General features: G+C 37.4%; 1 protein-coding gene across 12 annotated transcripts in view; it reads left to right on the top strand.

The window, feature by feature from the left end:
• The window catches only part of SULF2 (sulfatase 2), a 163,606-nt gene that overhangs the window by 44,203 nt on the left and 101,181 nt on the right, over positions 1-18,222 (top strand). For 3 of the 12 annotated variants that reach the window (XM_055721675.1, XM_055721678.1, XM_055721671.1), the window contains exon 3: positions 7,072-7,138. The exons of the other annotated variants lie outside the window; for them this stretch is intronic. The gene's annotated coding sequence lies outside the window, so the exon portion shown is untranslated. The remainder of the gene's footprint in view (positions 1-7,071; positions 7,139-18,222) is intronic. 12 annotated transcript variants of the gene reach the window in all.

The following is an 18,222-nucleotide window of genomic DNA, read 5'->3' as shown; positions in this document are numbered from 1 at the left end:
TACAGTGCATAGCTTCTGCACATGTGAAGGAGTGAGAAGTGCAATGTTCAGAGGTTTGCTTCAAAGTCAAGAAAGATTGATCGTTGTGGAAGAATGTAAAATTTCTGGTTATGTGTGATCACTGTGAAAGTGGTTCACAACAGCTTTGAAGAGGGAAGTTTGTGTTTCACTTCACTTAATCATATGGGTAATTTGTTCTCATGATAACTTTTTGAAGTCTTAGTGTTTAAAATCCCCTGTAACAGCAGTTTGACTGTGATGCCTCAGAAAGAAGAAAGGGCAGAACTAGTGTTTTCTCCCCTACCACATGCCTGAAGATAGGGTGATAGGAAAAAAATAGCAAGAAATGCTTTGCGTTTTGGCTAAACAGTGTTGGAGTGCCTACTTGGTACATTTCAAATGTGTTTGACCATCTTTTATATTTAAATATTTCTAGTTTCTCTAGTCTCCATTATTAGTTTCATTTTTATTCAGCTTTCTTATCAAAATTCTTTTTTCAGTTTATTAATTGATATTGGTTGTGATCAATTTAAGGTATGACAGGCTTGAGTTCTGATCACAGTCTGTGCTGTCTTCTGTAACTTTCGGTAGTACAGCCTGAAACCTTAGATGGAAAATGTCATTGTAATACAAAAGCACCTTTTTACACATCTTCAAAGACGCAAAAGAAAGCAGCTCTCTAAAGACTCATGAAAGGAGGAGGTTTAGGACTTAATTACATTAACACTCTTTGAGTGTTAATAGTTGCCATCTTCAGATCTCTCCTTATCCTGTGACAAAGAGTATTGTTGGAGGATGAAGATCATGGGTAACCTCAGTTTGATTATGAACTGTTTAATTTCTTTAGGCTGTTAACTGTTTAATTTTTGTATCTTAAAGAATACAAACTGAAATTTAGTTAATAAATTTTTTGTTTTAGGAAAATCTCTTGGGTTTTTTTCTGCTGGAATGATTTAGCCTCCTTCCATTGTATACAATAGATGGTGTGCAGTTTTCTCAGCTATGTTTTTTCCTTTCCCCAAAACAGTTATTGATCTGAGAAGAGTATCCTTTTTTGTCTTGTCCCAGACTAGCTACAGTTTCTGTAGATAAGACCAGTGATGCACGATACAAACAATCTTAGCTCTCACGGATCATGTGCAACATTTGCTTTTATCAGAGGTGTCTCAGATGCAGGGGTGACCAGATAGTCTTACTTGGAAATAAAACATCAAAAAGCAAAAATGGCTACTTTTCTTAGTTTTTCACGTCTGAATTATTTTCTTCAAGGTACGCTGCCAAGTCAAAGGATGTGTACATGTTACCTGCTGTATTCTTTAGGGTGTTTTGGACATGGATTTGGCAATTCATAGTAATTTTGAAATTCCACCCAGTATATTTATCTTTTGCCCCTTAGGTGAGTGTTTCTCCTGATGTGCCATATGTATACCTCTGGTTTTGTTTGTTTTCTAACTGTCTCGAATTATGTGTTCAGTTAAAGGAAATCTAGAATTTCAAGACTTAAGACTAAATATTCTTGCTACGAAGTGTTCTAAACATTGTAACTTGGAGATGTTGCCTGTATCCTTAGGTTTCTGTACTGAAAGTTTTGGAAATAGTATCTATTGTAGGAGGAAGGTCTACTTGGAAGGCCATGCTTATCCCTGCATTGAGACATGAGTTCTGTAAGTTAAGAATATGCATCATGGGGAAAGAAAGAAAATAGGCACAGCCACCTGGTTTTGTTTGCCATTACTCTTTCAGATACTGCACGGTGGTTCAGTGCTAATGGTGCTACTCCAGAACTCCACAGTAAAAGTAATAAGCCTTTTGCCCCCTGAGCTGAAGAGTCTACAGATAAAAAAAAAACTGAGAAAACAGTGGCAAAGCTCACATTCTCTCTCTGTGAGTATAGTGTAGCACAAAAATGGGCTATCTCACATTTCATTGTAGGGATAATTCAAGGTAAACTTCTGGGAATCTTGGATTTTGCAAATGGAGCCATCAAATCTGTAAGAAGCAGGACGTTATATTAATCTTGCCAGTTTATGATACCATCCCTCCTGATGCTGAAACGATACCATAGCTGGTATTGAGAAAACTACCAACACTGTGCCATTCTAACTCAGATTCTTGATTCTCTGAGGTGTCTTAGCTTTTCTTCTGATGCTCAGGGACTAATGATAGCCTTGAGAATGTCCTGGGAGAAAGGAAGATGAAAGATTTAGAATTGCCCTGTAAAAATGCAGCTCAACAAGTTTTTGAGAATCATGAGTAACTGTAAACAAATGCATTGGGTTTTATTGTATTTCTGAGAAAGCAAGGCTTTTTCTGTACCTATCTTCTGTTCTCTATTTCCAGATGTCGTCTTGTGAGATACGAGGGCTGAACTCTGCTACTTGATTATATTCTGCTGGACAGTGTTGCATGCTACCTTTTAAATCTCTTCTGGGTTTGAAATTTGCTGTCTGGAGTTAGAGCAATATGATTTACTTCATGCTAACCCTATTTGCCAAGTGTGCAGTCTACATGAATCTATGCAAAAGCTACTTGGGTTTCTGAAGCCCTGTAAATTTTAAAATAAGTAAGTGATAGCCAGGGCTTCCTTGGTTGTGACTAAAAAAGAAATTGCTTCTTGTAACTAGCCCAGTTCTCTCTCAGGATATGGAAGACAACATAATTTAGTTAGTGTTTTTACCTCATCATTGTGCAATAAGCACTTACTGTTGGACTTAAATTCTATTCTGATATATAATATTCATGCAACTTTGCTTTTATTATCAAATTAATGAAATAGTATTTTCACTGTCAAGTTGTAAAACTTTTTACCCCTTTTTTTTTCTTGAACACCATATTCCTCTGTGTCAACAAGCACTGATCATGAGCTATTCCCTGCTCCAAGAAGTTTAAAGGTGTAGGTTACACAGGGCAAGACGATGGAAAATCAGTTTATCAGACTGTTTATGCTTAAAATACTGTGATCATTACTCATGCCTAGTAATTTTTAATGAAATGTATTTCTGAAACTGATGACTAATCAATGTTCCAAAACTCAAACATGTTGTGGGAGTCGGTGTACAGTATGTTTTCAAGCAGTATGAATTCTGTTTGCCAGCATCACTGCTAAAAATTAGATTCTTACTTTATTCTTGGGACTTTTAGTACACTCTACTCCAAAGTGCTTAAAGTTTTATTTTAGTGAGCTTTGCCACTAACATGTTAGAACAATTCCCTTGCAGTGTTGCAGAATCCAGCAGTGAAGTGCTGACAAGTGCAACAATAGACATTACTACATACAGTCTGAGCAGGTTACTTAATGCAGATGTCTTTGTACAAATTTTTCATCATTCCCATCAAATAACACTGTAATATTTTGCAAAAATTAATAGTTTTCCTACTGCACCTTTTGAAGGAAAAGTTTATAGGTACACTTTGCAAGTGATGAATTGAGACAAAGATAGAGGTCAAGAAGTATCCTTTGTGCGCTTTTTTGCTGCTGCTTTGGCTAGTGGAGGGCTGCTCAGCTGGAGTTAGTTTACTCTTACATAGGTCTTTCTACACTGTGGAAAAAACTGACTTCAGCCACAGTTCTAACTTCTCGGCAATTTTTCATACGTCCCAGCTCAGCCTTCCCCTTCCCCTTGCCTCTGTATAGCAAATTAGGAGCACAGTCATCAGCTGTGAAAAGTTTGCAGTTGGATTAATTAGCTCTGCTCAGATTCAGGGCTCATTAAGTGTGTTAAGCAATGCGCTAGCATACTCTTTGTGCTTAAGTTTCTGGAGCTGGCGTATTACCACACTGTATTGCTGTCTGAGCACATCAATCAGACTTAGCATATTGTACCAACTAACTAGACATGTCACTTAGCTCCTCCTAAGACATTTCTCTTGTTCAGCAAAAAAACCCCGAAAAATCCTCGCTGACAAAACTAGTAAGTTGTCGTCCTCTATTAGAACCAGCGCTATACACTATAGGAGGATGAAATGTGCATATTGCTGTGATGTCTGTCACATGTTTGCTGACAAGGGAATGGTGAGTCTCGGGAAGCACAGGTTTGTTCTTTGCTTTTCTCTTGGGACAATTCAGCAGCAGACTATCCAAATCTAATATAGTATCTTATGTTTGCCTCCTGCAATGATTTACTGTAGTAACAGCTTTGTAAATAGTGAAATACATTACTGCTGGACAAAAGTTGTAAATAGAATTTACAGGCTAATCAATGTATTATATATTTTGTAATAGTGCAAGAAAATAGCTGGATACAGTTTACCATATTGCTCATAAAAAAGCTGTAAGTGCACATAATAAAACCATGAGTGCAAGTAGTACAGAAACTGGATTTTGGCTGTAAACTGTTTATATCTTCCTTTGATTGCTGAGGAAAGTTACTTAGCACGTTATTTAATTATTTATGTTTTCCAGTTAAGCTGATTCAGTTTGTGATCTTGTTAAGACACAAGAGGTAACAGATTTGCCAATATAATCCTGAGGTCATATGCTGGGGGAAGAGCTGCTCTGGGGAGACAAAGTGGATGTTGGAGGTCTGTCTTACTTGGGGTCCTCCAATATTTGTCACTAGGATAGGATAAATTGCAGCAAAGATAAAAAAAAATTGTATAACCCCCCCCACACCCCCGAAAAAAAGCCCAAACTCAACAGCCAACTTTCATTAGTCTTTACTAAAACATTTAGTGTTGCTTTCTGCAGAAGTCACAGTAGACATCAGTTTCAGTCCTTACTGAAAGAACACAACTGCAAATTCTTTGGGTGGTTTCAAGTTCTTTGTAAATTAGTATTTTTCTGATGTTTTTCTTCTTTCTGTGGACACATTATTATTACTATTGATGACATAATAAAATGAGTTAATAATTGTGGTTTTTTACTTTATTAGAAAACAGGAGTTGAGTTCAAAGATCCAGGCTGAGTAGGGCTTGTGCTTTGAAACACAGAGTGGCAGTGGGTGACTGCAGGTGCAACATGGCTTAATCAGGATGAAAAAATATGATTTATACAGAAAGTGTGCTATTTTTAGATACTTACATTGACACAAATCCCTTGTGAATTAAACCATTTAATATATGAAATGGAAAAAGTCCTTCTAATCTTCCTTTTGAATGAGCCGTGAAATAGGATCCATGAACAGCCTGACGTGTGAAGAGGTTACTGTGGCTTGGTTCCAATATTTTTTATAAGATATTGAAAGATTTGCGCTAGCCAGGAGCTTAAAGGAGAACTTACAATCTTCTATAAAATAATGCAATAGCTATCTGAAAATATGTCCATTTTTCATAGCAAAAGCTTTCAGGACCCTTTCTAAAAGTGATCTTGATGCTTTCTAACAAATGCATAAAGTACTCAAGTACAAGGTATCACTTCCTAGTAGAAAGTAGTTAAATAACTGTTTGCTGTCAGTAGTTGCACCTTGTTCTCAGGAAAAAAAAACACTGCTCACGTTCCGTGTCTGCTGTAATAGACACTAGAATGACTGCAACTAAGAGATTTATATATAATCAGCTTTGTTTAAAAGATTATTTATATAAAAGTAACTCTTGGTTAAAAGTCCTAAGTTTATGATACAACCTTCAAGACATCTGAATAGCTGGGATGTGTATCATAGTAAACTGGTTTTGTGATTCATTGATTTCTTAATGCAGTGCCAATTTTTAAGCCTTCTTTCCCTTTAAGCAGTATGTTTTTTCTGACATTAAGCTGTTGCTTCTGGTGTGCAAATTAGTAATACTAGCTGAATGGTAACTTAAAATTTTTCTTAATACTTGTTATTTTAAATCTTCCTCTCCACATAAGTAATCTAGTTTTACGATGACTTAATTTAGACTTGAAAACTAAACTACAGCCAGTGAGTAGTACAAATAGCATTTGCTGCTTTAAACAGGTTTTTAGTAATCCAGGGTTTTCTGTTGGGCTGACTATTTAGAGCCCTACTTCCCCTACCTGCAGGTTTGAGACTTCAGCACTTCTGAAAATTACATTGTCTGAGAATTCACTAAAATGATAGTGTCTGTGTATACAGATACGTTTATTGATGTATAGTATTGATGCTGCAGTGCCCCAGTGGGGTCTATTTCAGCTTTCCTCAGGTTTATGCATGCAACACTGTAACTAGTATTATCAGAAATAACTCGTTATATTTTTCTTTGTAACAGTAGAGGTTGAAAAATCTACTATGGACCAGATCTGGAAGTGATCCTAATATGAAAAAGAGTCATAAGGAATATGAAATGTGTTAAGAGCCAACTTCTTGACTTTGAGAAATTGTGGTGTTGGCATGTGTCACAGTCACAGCCTGCAAGACTGCACATGCCTAACAGAGACTGCAGACTGTCCTGGCGAGGAATCTTTGTTTCTTAACTTGTACTAGTAATAATGAGATCAGCAAGATTTGATTATTTTATTATTTTTATTTTTTTTTAATCCCTGACTACCTTCACTACTAAATATAATGCCCATACAGTATCAGTGACACAAGAACTTGGGAGTGAGCAAAGTAGCGTATCAGTCCTTGCTCAAGGCTAGTAGTACAATGGTGTGTGGAAAGCGTGGCAGGGAACTAGCTAGTACTGCACACCAGGGAAAAAACACACTTTGGTATTTTGAAGGAGAAAAGAATACCTGAGAGGCTAAAGTTAGGAGCAGCATTTCCTAAAACTAATTCTGTAACAGGAAAATAAAAGACTGCTTACAGGTAGTTTTGCGAAATGCTGTGGTTTCATTGGTGGTGGTGTTCTCACCTTTGCCAGATACTTCATCCAAAGAAATCGGTCATATCAGTATTTACTTGATGCTAGTTAATGGTTGCATGGAAGTGCTTCCTGCAGGTGTTGTACAGAGTGCTGTTAGTAGCCTAATGGGGAAAGTTTTTAATGTTGTGAATAAACTGGTACCTTGGAAGTGGGAATATAGCGATGCTGTTACACTGCCTCTTTGGAGGAAACCTCAAACTGAGGTATTTGCCATGTGTTCCTAAAGTCTGATTTTGATGAGTGGACTGCTTTAGTTATATATGTAAATAAAAGCAAAACTGTGCACACTAGTGAATCACTTAACAATTTGTTCATGGTAATATTTTACAGATGCTAATACTGGAAAACTTGATTACTTGCCTCAGCGTTCCTCTACAGCAGACCAGTTGCTGACCTTGTGAGTGTAAAACTGTCTTGTACTATGTTAATTGTCTGGTCTCTGTGGACTTAAAATTCATTCATACATTCCATGAGGAGATGTGTAGACATGGTCAGAGTTTGATTTACTAATGAGTAGTTTCGCCTGAGGAATAGAACTCAAAGTTTCCTTTTTGTATGCAAAAAATAACTTTATTTTCTGTTGTCAGGAAATTTCCTTTGTCAAATAACAGAAAGCAAGTATTTTCCTGACAGCTGAAAAATTTTCAAGTATTTTTCTGGTGGTTGATCTCTACAGAAAGCACTGCTTTTCTGAGATAACTTGGAAAAAGGAAGCATTATTGTACATCAGTGTAGTTGTGTTAAGCTTAATAAATGCATTGATTTCTGACTATGATCTGGTGTGTGCAAAAGGGATTTGAAATTCTGGATATAGTTCACTGATACTGTGGCTTCTCAACCAAGTAGTACTAAAATATACTCTTGACTCTATGAAACTGTCAGGTTTGTGGTTCCAGTGTTCTAAGTTACTAAGATAATCTGCAAAGATATTTTTTTTTTTAAACCTGTCATATTTGTCTTGTATTGAAGTATGTCTGTCCTGTGTCCAGTATTCTGCATGTAATACATCTTTTTCATGTACTTCCAGACAGTTTTCTGTCCTCATCAGTTTAAGACCTGTGGTCTGAATCTGAAACCAAGGCTGTGAGTGTCTGGTAGTACGTACCAGCACAATGCGATGCAAATACAGTCCATCTTCCTCTTCTCTGATCTTTGCTATTTCTACTAGGTGCTTCTTTTCTTACATACCTTGCTGGCGGAATTAGTCTTGCTGTTAGCTGTCCCACTCATAGAAGGAAGTTACAAAAATGACTGTTACAGGTAATCTTGTTGCAGTACCTTGGTCCTAAACGCTGATCTTCACAATAAATTCAGATGACAGATTGGTGTAATTAATACTATAGCTGAGCTCAGCCAGGTTGGAATCTTTAAAGCATGTCCTATTTAAAGATCAGTTCATTTACCTTTTATTGGAGCAGGGAAGCAAACATCTGTGCTGCTTTTTTGCTAATTACCTCTGATGTTTCTGTTTAGACAAGCTGTTCATATTCCCTCTCTTCTGCACTGCTCTATTTCTTTCTCTTGCATTTTGAGAGCTGTCTTTGTCATTCCCTTTTCATTGCTTTCTGAACACTCTAAAATTCAGTTTGGTATGTCTTCTTTTTCAGTCCTTTGCACTCTCTTTCCACGCTTCGCCCTGTTATTTTGCAATTACAGTTTTAAGCAAGGACCTACTGCTTTACTGCAATGCTAATGGGAAAGAACATGGTGCAGGGTAAATGCACATAAGGAGGACCGGGGCGGGGGAATAACCACCAGTGGGTGTAACTCACTGTCTTGGTGGGTTGTGCCATTGCCAGTCTGAAGGTTTGGCCATCCATTTTTTTCATGTCTGGAAGTGTTCTGTAGTCAATAGCCCTCACAGAAGAGAGGAAGCTTTTTTTGTGAAGAATTGACTAGATGAATTGCTCAGTATGGTTTTCTGTCCCTTCTTTTCAATGAACCTGAAGAGATTATGATCTGTAGTCACGATTCCAATCATATTTTTCTGTATTTCTCTTCATAGTGGGTTTTGTCTATGAAGAACAAAATATGCCCCAATTGAAATGCAGCCAGTCATTAATGTTAGGGAATTTGAACTTTCTTGAATATGAGGTAGGTTTTTATTCCTCCATTGTTGCTGTAATGTGTCTTTACCCCTTGTGCAGAGGACTTTTGGCATAGAAAGTTTCATATTATGCTTCTGTTTAGGGCATGACTGAGAAATTACTTACAATATTGATTACTTTGGATTTAGTGTCAGTTTCAGGATTCTGTAATTTTATTTCAATTGAACATGCAGTGTTAGCAATGCAAAGACACCAGAGTGTCTTTTATGTCATTTTATAAAGAACAAATATCTTGCCTAATATTGAATAAAAACAGTTGTGGAGTGTGGTGCTGGTTGGATTTGTGTGCATGTTTTTTGTTTGGTTAATATTTTTTTTTAAACAAACCCTGTTGTGTGGTCATAAAAATTGAACAACTGTTTTTCTCTACTATTTAAAAAAAAAATAATCCACTGCAAGCAGTGGAATAAAGATGAGCAAGCTTTACCTTTCAAAACTTTTAGGTTTCGCTGTGAATCTTTTGCATAGCTTGAGTTGTTGTGTTGTAGACCAAGGAAGTAATTGCACAGCCTTTGAGTCTGATTGTACTTAAGTATATGGATAATGAGAAACACTGCAAAAGCTCTCTAATTAAAATTATTTACAGCACCAGCAGCTGCTAGTTGTAGTGGCTGCAAACTTCTTTATAGCTGTTCCAATCTTGGGAATTTGGAGCATGTAGGCTTTAGCTTTGCTACGGTTCAGGCTTTTGGCAGTAATGCCCTATCCTTCAGAAGTTAAAGGAATACAACAAAGTAGATTTAAGGGGCTTTTTAGGGTTTGGGGTATTGGTTGTTTTTTTTTCTTTATATAAAGCTGTTAGGCATTTTCCTTGGCTGACATACTTGGGACATACTTATAACTGTTCCTAGTATGATACAGCAAGAGCAAGAAAAAATTGCTTAGTAGTTCACATCTGAGCTACTAGAGAAACCTATTATAAGCCTAATTCTAAATCACACTGAGACACCGCTCTGCTGACCTTGCTATTGTGTGTGGCTTTCAGCAGAACTACATCTTTATTATGATGATTTCCTCCACTGTCCTAGGAATCTGGCTTTGCCTTTTAAACGAGGAGTTTTAATGGAAACAGTGGTACTTTTGGCACCCATCCTTGACTTTTCTGCAGCCAGTAACTTTGCTAGTAAGAGTTGCTCATGGAGAAATGTGCTGCTCTTGCATGCACAGATTCAATTTCATTTTACTTGTGTATGCTCCTTGACTGTGTAAGGTCCTCAAAAGCTGCAACTTTGTCTCTGGTCATGGGAAAATTAAGCCTAAAGGGGTAGGGGAGTGAAAAATCTTTGTCGCTAAAGAGAGGGTGATGAGAGAGCGGAGAATATCTTTGGGAGAGTTGCCATTTTGAATTTGAACTGCTTGTGACTGAGCATCACCATTGTTTTCACAGCTGAGGCTCTACTGTAGTTAAATACTTAAACACGCACCCACCTCCTTTTAAAGTTAATTTTATGCTTGTAAAGTTGGGTGCTCGAGTGTTCTGTTAGTTTGGTCCCTTGCACAAGGTTATTATTGTTATGTGTGACCGTGTCATAAAGGTTTGTTTTTTGTTTTCCCTCATTCGATATGCAGGACAGATGGAGCTTACTGCATCAGATAACTGCAGCACTTACTTTTTACTGTCCTGATGCCTGGGTTATCAGGCACTGTACAATAGTGAACCTGAATGCAGAATTATTAACTGCTTTGGTTCTTTTAGAATGGCTATCAATGTAATATCTAAATACTTTGTGATTATTAGAGTAATTTCAAATCAGGTATCATGACTGCCACCATTTCAGGCAAGGGGAACATAGGCGTGACACAATTTAGATTAAAATGTTGTGATTAGTTGAGGAATATGGGGGATTGATTTATCTAGATGACTTTGCATTTTTATGGCATTTTACAGTGTAATTGTCATAAGCACGTGTTCGGCTTCATTTGTAGTTTAGCACGTACAGTGCTTCTGAGATACTGTTATAACACCCGGGAAATGGTGGCCGTTGCAATCTAAGCTATCAACTGTGGAAAAGCATTGCTTTAAGTAATTTCTCAGACATTCAGGAGAAGTCATTAATAGTTAAATGTTAGTGTAATGATTTCCAGTTAAATGTGCTTTTTGTGGTGGCGGGAGGTTTTGTTACTGCTTGGGATTTTTTGGTTTTGCTGTGTTAGCTTTTGCTGTCATGTGGAAGACTACTGCAGGCCAGTCAGTGGAAGGGTGATGGGAACCTTCAGGTCCATACCATTGTGTACTGCTTGATGAGTGTAGTAAGTAATAACAGCTTGTTATCCTTTGCATGTGAGCCAGCTGCGTGAAAGCACTGAGATGTATCTTGCCAGCAACCTAAATAGCTTTTTGCCACCAGAAAAGGGGCTTCAGCAATTGAGGGATTTTAGGTTTACTTTCAAGTTCCAGAGGGAGTTACGCAGGTGTAGTTAAAGGGCTCCGAATGCTGTTCCACCCTACCTGGCTGTTTCTACCATCCTTCCACTTTTATGGCTATTAGAAGTAATTAACAGCAAATGAGTCCTCAGCTTTAATAGAAGAGAGGTCACATTTCTTTAACCTGTTTCATGTTGGCTCTGTGCCAGTAAATTTATGGCGCATTTTAGATTAGTTCTGAGGATAGCATATAAGAATATAGTTCACTAGAGACTAGTTAAAGATGTGTACTATTTCAAAGATTCATTAGTAGGTGTTTGGAAGTTGAATGATGATAGATGCATTGCAAGCCACAGTTAAGTTTTGCTTTTCGTTCTGTCTTTCATTTAGTGATCCCATATATTAAAAAAACAACACCGTATTTAAAGAGAAAGGATCAATTAAAGGTGACTGGGACAAATTACACTGTCTGTGACACTTGTACAAGTAAATTTATTTGATTGTTTAACATAATGCGTATTTGTTGCATAAGAACTATGGTTATTGCTGTGCTTGATGGCAATCATTTTAATGTTTTTGTACCCTATGAAATATAGTACTTATATCAATAACATAAATACCAGATTATGTCCTGGATCTCTACTCCCATGCTTTTACAACGCTGAACCTGGCAGGGCTGAATAGTCTTCAAGTAACCTGCAATAGCATTATGTTTTGCTGAACTCCAAATACATTATATATAGCGTATACAGTTTGCTACTGAGATAGCAGGCAAGTTACCCATTTCGCATTCTTTTCATGGAGATTTTTAACTTTGTTAATGTTGAACCTTTAATCTTTGGAAAGGAGAAATACAATTTTGTTTAAAACTGACATTTTTATTGTATCTTTAATGGCTTTTGACTCACTGAGAAGAGAAAATATTCCAGTTCAGTGTGAGACTCTACCAGGTAAATTGAGTGCATTATAGCGTGCTTAGTTAGACGCATGTAGATAACAGGCTGTAGGCTGTACTAATGTTTCTGTGTCCTTTGGAAAGAGATGAACAGGCCAATGTGCTTGAGGAAGATTGTTAGGGAGAGAAGAGTGTCATGTGCTGGGCCAGAAAGATATTTAGCTGTGGAAAAGAAGTGGAAGCAACTGGCACAAGGAGCTTTATGGTTTTGGTGAGGTGGATTGAAGGTAATAAGAGATGACAGTAAAAACAGAGGGACTGAACTTTACAGGGCTGTGGATTGAAATAAGTGAGTCATAATAAAAGTATATCAAAATAAGTATTAAGTGAAACACTGGAATATGATTTGTGAAGCATCCCTAAAACTGGCAAAGGGATGAACAGAATAATAATCTAATATGGTTATATCCTTCGTTTTGGGCTGTCTGTAGAGCTGAGTAGAGATTAGTTATAAACATCACTTTTATTTTTTCCTGTGTGATTTTGTACCCATGAGCTCTGCAAATATGTTTTAATAACAAGCTGAAGCTTGTCTTATGCATTGTCTCAGGCTTTAAGTAAGAACCAGAGTGTTTATGCCACTGTCCAATACTACCTCACAGGTGTTCTTTATATATTTCTGAGAATAGCAATATTCTCATATATTCTGTATAGCAATATAGGCCTCGCCCTGTTGAAGAAGTGCAGAACCTCTCTCTTTGCTAATTTTAGGTGGAATTTTCCCTTTCAAAGTGTCTGAGTATCTCCATAAAGCACTGTCTGTGAAGCTGTAATTAATTGTCAAAGCCCTGCTGGAGAAGTCCACTCTGCTCCAGAACGTAAAAATGATCTGTTTGTTACCTGTAATGTCATGACTTGTTTCCTTGAACAGTAATTGATGTCAATTGTAGATGATGTCTATGAACTTGAAATTGTGTTGTTTATCTGCTAGGGACCTTGGGAGTGTGATCTTCTAAGTCAGTCTTGGTGGTATAGATTACATCTGTAGTGCAAGAATTGTCTAGGGACATAAATTACAGCAATTAAAATTAGATAGAGGAGAGCGAGCAATGCATTATTAATTGGCATAGTCATTAAAGGGTTGCAAAGAACCTAAAAGAGATACAATGTCAATACTCAAGCACTAAAAGTGACAGGCAGTGTGCAAAGACCAATGATTGTATTCAAAGCCTGAGGTCATTAAGACAGAGGCAATTACATGGAATTTTATGGCTGTGGGCTAAGATCACTCCAACATAGTAACAATATCTTAAAATGGAAAATTTTCAAGAATGGTAATATTCAGATGACTGCTCTGAAGACCGGAGTAGTGCAATTAATTTCTTTTAAAACAGAGTGTTACAGATTCTTTAGGTAGAAGTTGGGAACAACGAAGGTTTGTAAGGAAATCTCATCAGCAGTCTGGTGAATTTAAGCAGAAAATGGATGTTTTTTAGCATTAAATATAATGATCTGAGCTCATATAAAGAAGGATAAATTTTGGTACACTGCGGAACGAAGATTTAATTAAGAGTCTCTTTATACTACAGAAACAGTCTTGCCCGTGTCATGCTGAGAAATATGGCAATCTGAATAACAGGCTCATGGTAATGCAGCTGTATATCAGCTACTTAATTATTCATAAACTTCTTGTCAGTGAGTTTCAGTAATTTACCTTTCTCAGCTGATTTGCCTTATTGGAAATAATGCTTGTTTTGTAAAATATTTCATTTATAGTGCTATAAATGAGGAATAAATGCTGAAAAGGAAGTGTCTTTCATGAGAGAGAAGTTTTAATAATTGATTTGCAAAGCAAAGTAAACTTTAAATACTGGAGGTGTTAAGACAGCAATGTATTTGTTTTGACGACTAATGGAAGAATGTATGTCTACTGGGCGGAGAGTTAAAACTCCAAAGCAAACATCTCCGTGTTTTCTCTTCTAAGGGATCCTTGGAAAGTTTTGGCTTTTTAAAACTTACCAGTGCTTTCCTTTTCTACTTGTGAAGCATTCAGATTTCTGATTCATCTCACTGTCTACCCCAAAGTTTAAACACTGAATGTGATTAGCTTTGCTGTGCAGATGCCGAATTGAATGGCCTCTGTTGATTCAGAGAAGCTGAGTAGTGTCAGAGTTCAGTTACTATGCTTTCAGGAAGGCCTCCTGTTGCCAAAATGAGCTTGCTTTTTTCTTTTTCCAAGCTGCACGCCAGAGTCGGCATCAGCATGCAACTGGACTCGAGAAAAGCGTGTATGTATAGCCACTGAAAAAGCAATACAAATGTACAGCTACATCCTCTTCTAAGAGCAGCCACCCACATGCTAGTTGCTGCCTTAGTAAGTTATAGGCGAGCAGAGAGCCCCCTACTAGGTAAGTACCTGTGTGCTTAAATAAATGTTTTTGACCAGTTAGTATCCTTCCGAGCACTGAGAACCAGATACACCGTGACTCTGGCTTTTTAGTCTTCGAGCAGTGGTTAAAAGCTATCAACAACCTTTCTTTGCTATCTTTGAGGTTATCTCAGTGTTTGGTGTAGTGGAAGAGTTTACTTGTTCCAAGTAGAGTGATTTAGCACTCTCACACTAAAATGTGTCTGCTTTATTATATCCAGCACTTTATTATTTTGGCTTTAGTTACTCTGCTTATGTGTTACATCCTCAAAACTCTGCATTGGTTTGAATTAACTGCTTAGTAGTCAGAGCAGGTATTGTATGATGCAGCGTACTTCATCATCGGTTTTGTTCTCTCTGGATGTTTCTGTGATTCAGTGCACGATGCCAACCAGAAACTGTGGAATTCAAGGTCTCTGGGGTCTAAGTAACAAGCTTCCATTATTCCATTCCCAGCTTCCATTAATTTTGCTGCTGCTCTTTTCAGACTTTTAGGTTGTGTGGGGAACTCATTGCTGGGAGCTATAATCATGTCAATCATTAGAATTGAATCAGAAAGTGAATATTCATTTTAAGTCATATAGGCAAATAGGTTTGGCTCTTGTGTCCAAACTGTGTTTGATGCTGAATGAAAGAAGTTAAGGAGGTAAGCACAGGGAAAGAAAGAATTAAGTCAGACAATTCTGAAGAGTTTGTCTGGAGTATAGCAGTTCCAGAGGCTCAGCGAAGCACTACTTGTGCGTTCAGCCACTGTGCAGAGATTGGCAGTGTAGAATAATGATGTTAGAAGAGCGGTGGTGGCAGGCTGTTTGCCCTAGTGCAGCGAGCAATAGACCATGAACCCAACTGCTTCTCTTTGCTCGAGGAAGCTTATGACTTTTCTTAGGTGTGAGTTTACCACCTGCCCCTCTAGCAGGCAGCGGTGAGCCAGTTTGGGAAAATCCAGGTCTTGGGATCATGAAGACAAACTAATACTTGTCAATGTTTTCAGCAGTATGAATGCCGGGCAGTTTCTCTCGTCTGAGCCTAGTTATGAATATGTAATCACAAATAGGCAGAAACCTTGGCTGTGCTCAGGAGGCTGTTGACAGCTGTGCATAAATGAGGTTCCTGATTGGCATCTGATGAGTCACATATGTCCATGCTGTATGTCACTGGGATAGCAGTGGCCTAGTCTTACTGAAAAAAAATAAGGTCACCTATTCAAAAAGGAAATGGGTGCCCACCATCCTAGCTGTGTGCCACTCTGCTCCTTCAGCTCACATTTTCTGCAGCACAACATACAATTAGATCAATTGCACAAAATCCAACCAACCAAAAGGCTTTACTGTTTAGATATTAAAACATAACTTTTTTTAATATGAAGTAGCAGTCCAGATTAAGCTGGTTTTGCTGATATTTACTGCTGCTGATTGGTGTGAGCTCTGAATATTTTGCTTCAACTTACTCAAATTATGAAATATAATAGGAAAATTATTGTGTTCCATTATTATAGTGTAGTGTACTCCACAACCTCTGACTGCAATAAAATGGCAGTACTTTCCCACATGGTATCAAAAAAGTAGTTACTGTAAGCATTGGCTCAGTCTGCTTCCAGAGCTCCTTTTTCTGTTAGTGGGGAACTGAAAATCGTGCAGAACATGAATTGATAGGACTATTAAGATGAAGACATTTTTATTTTTTAAATGAAATACATTGATCACTATATCATATTTGTAATATTGTGAAAAACATTTATATTCTTTTTTTTAACTGGGGATGGGGGAGAAATAATGAAAAATCATACAGAAATTTGTCTTCTCTCAGTATTTGGTGAACAGTATCCTTCTGGTCAGGTTGCATACAGCTTGTGGAGTCAGTTGTTATTTCCCTGCTATTTGTTCAAAACTGCTGCATTGAAGTTGGTCACAGCATTACTATGAGCGAGTCTAACCAGGCAAATTGAGAGAGCACTTGATTGAAGTAAGAGTGGAAGGTGATGCTGAATTTTTGCGATGCCCGTCAGAATGGTTGCTTGTTGTAGATGTGTAGCAACATACCTTTCCATTTGAGTAAACAGGAGTCCCTACTGCTCAGAATTGCTTTAAATAATGATAATACTTAGGAAGAAAGAGTTATCAAATAAAGTCTTTGTACTATAAAAGACACTTATCTCTTTAAAGTTGTTTGAAAACACAATTCTGGTAACAATTATAGGACACTGTCCTATGGTTTTCTTGACCACAGACCGCAGGAAATAGGATTACAGAAGGAACAGGTAATATCTCCTATAATTATATTGCTCACTCTGCCTGAGCTTGTAAGAGATTTGCAATATGTTAAGGTCTCTTTGGACTTTTTCTGTTAGTTTGATGTTGAATTTTGGGGGACAGCTATACAATTGCTTTCTAGAAAAAAAAAAACCCAACCTTAAAAAAACTATGTTGCTTTTTTTTAGTGTGCTAAAATTGCTTTCATATGGAAGTAGGGACTCAGTTTGGCTTGAGGAGGCTGTGGGAACAGTCTGATGTAACGATCTGGCTCAATCATGAAAAGTAACAAAACCTGTGATTGTATGATGAGCAGTTTTATTCACATCTGGCAGCTCTCTTGGGTGGTAGGGGTGAGGATAACACCAAACCCTGTCACTTTTCTGTCTTCATTGTTTGTTCTTTTTACTTTGACCAATTAGTTCTTGCTTGTGCTGTCCTTCAGAGTGACTGGACATGATTTATCCCAGCAAAGTGGGTTTCAGAAGGCTTTTCCACTGATCTTCTGATCTGCCAAGACACTAAACACCCATAGAAATACGTACCTTGTACTTTGTTATTGCACTCTCTATGCTGAAGTATACATGAAGATATTTTTTAATCATACAACTGAAGTGACTGTGCTATACATAAAGTACGGTGTACAAACAATAGTATTTCCGAAATTTGATTGCTTTCACTTTGTTTTTACTTCCCTTTTTGAAATGGTTTTCATATAAAAGCTTATAAATCTTATTGATGTTCATGGATTAGCAGCACTGTAATTTTCTTTTCCTACATTATAAAGTTACATGTTAATGCAGTAATTATTGTGAGAAACTGGCAATGCAGAGAATTTGTAGGTATAACTGGGCAGGGCTTTGAAACTCTATTAGTAATTTGCATAGATGGTACAGTCCTGAAATATTAAATTTAAAATTCCTTCCAAAGGACCCTCTCTTCTTGAGAGTGTCTTTTGCAAGACATAGGAAAATCTGGCCAGGCAAGTTACCCCATGCTGCTTTGCACATATGCAGGCTTATGCGCACTGTTTAAAGATTTATCATTATTTTTTTTCCTTTCTTGAGCTTCTTGTGTCATTTATCACATTTTAAGAGATCAACTTCACTTTCATAAACAGTTTATCTATGATCTCTATTCATTTAACATAGCCAGGGAACAACAGTTCCCCTGCAGTAGTGCCACCTTTCATACCAGAACTAGTTTTCCCGAGTTCTTTGAGCCAGATTGAAGTCGTGCTGGGGATAATAGACCTTGTCTATCCCCATTTATATGACAAAATAAGTTGCACCAAAATATTTACAGTGGCCTTTGCCAAAATACATTATTTTAATCATCAGTTGGAGATATCAGAGTGGTCGCTGGCATGTGACCTGAACTGCTTTCTGCAGACTAACCATAGCTTAACAGTTATTGACAGGTAAGTGGTGTGGATG

The sequence above is a fragment of the Falco cherrug genome, chromosome 10, assembly GCF_023634085.1.
Source record: "Falco cherrug isolate bFalChe1 chromosome 10, bFalChe1.pri, whole genome shotgun sequence".
NCBI classification, from domain to species: Eukaryota; Metazoa; Chordata; class Aves; order Falconiformes; family Falconidae; genus Falco; species Falco cherrug.
This window is presented reverse-complemented; position numbering and strand designations above follow the sequence as displayed.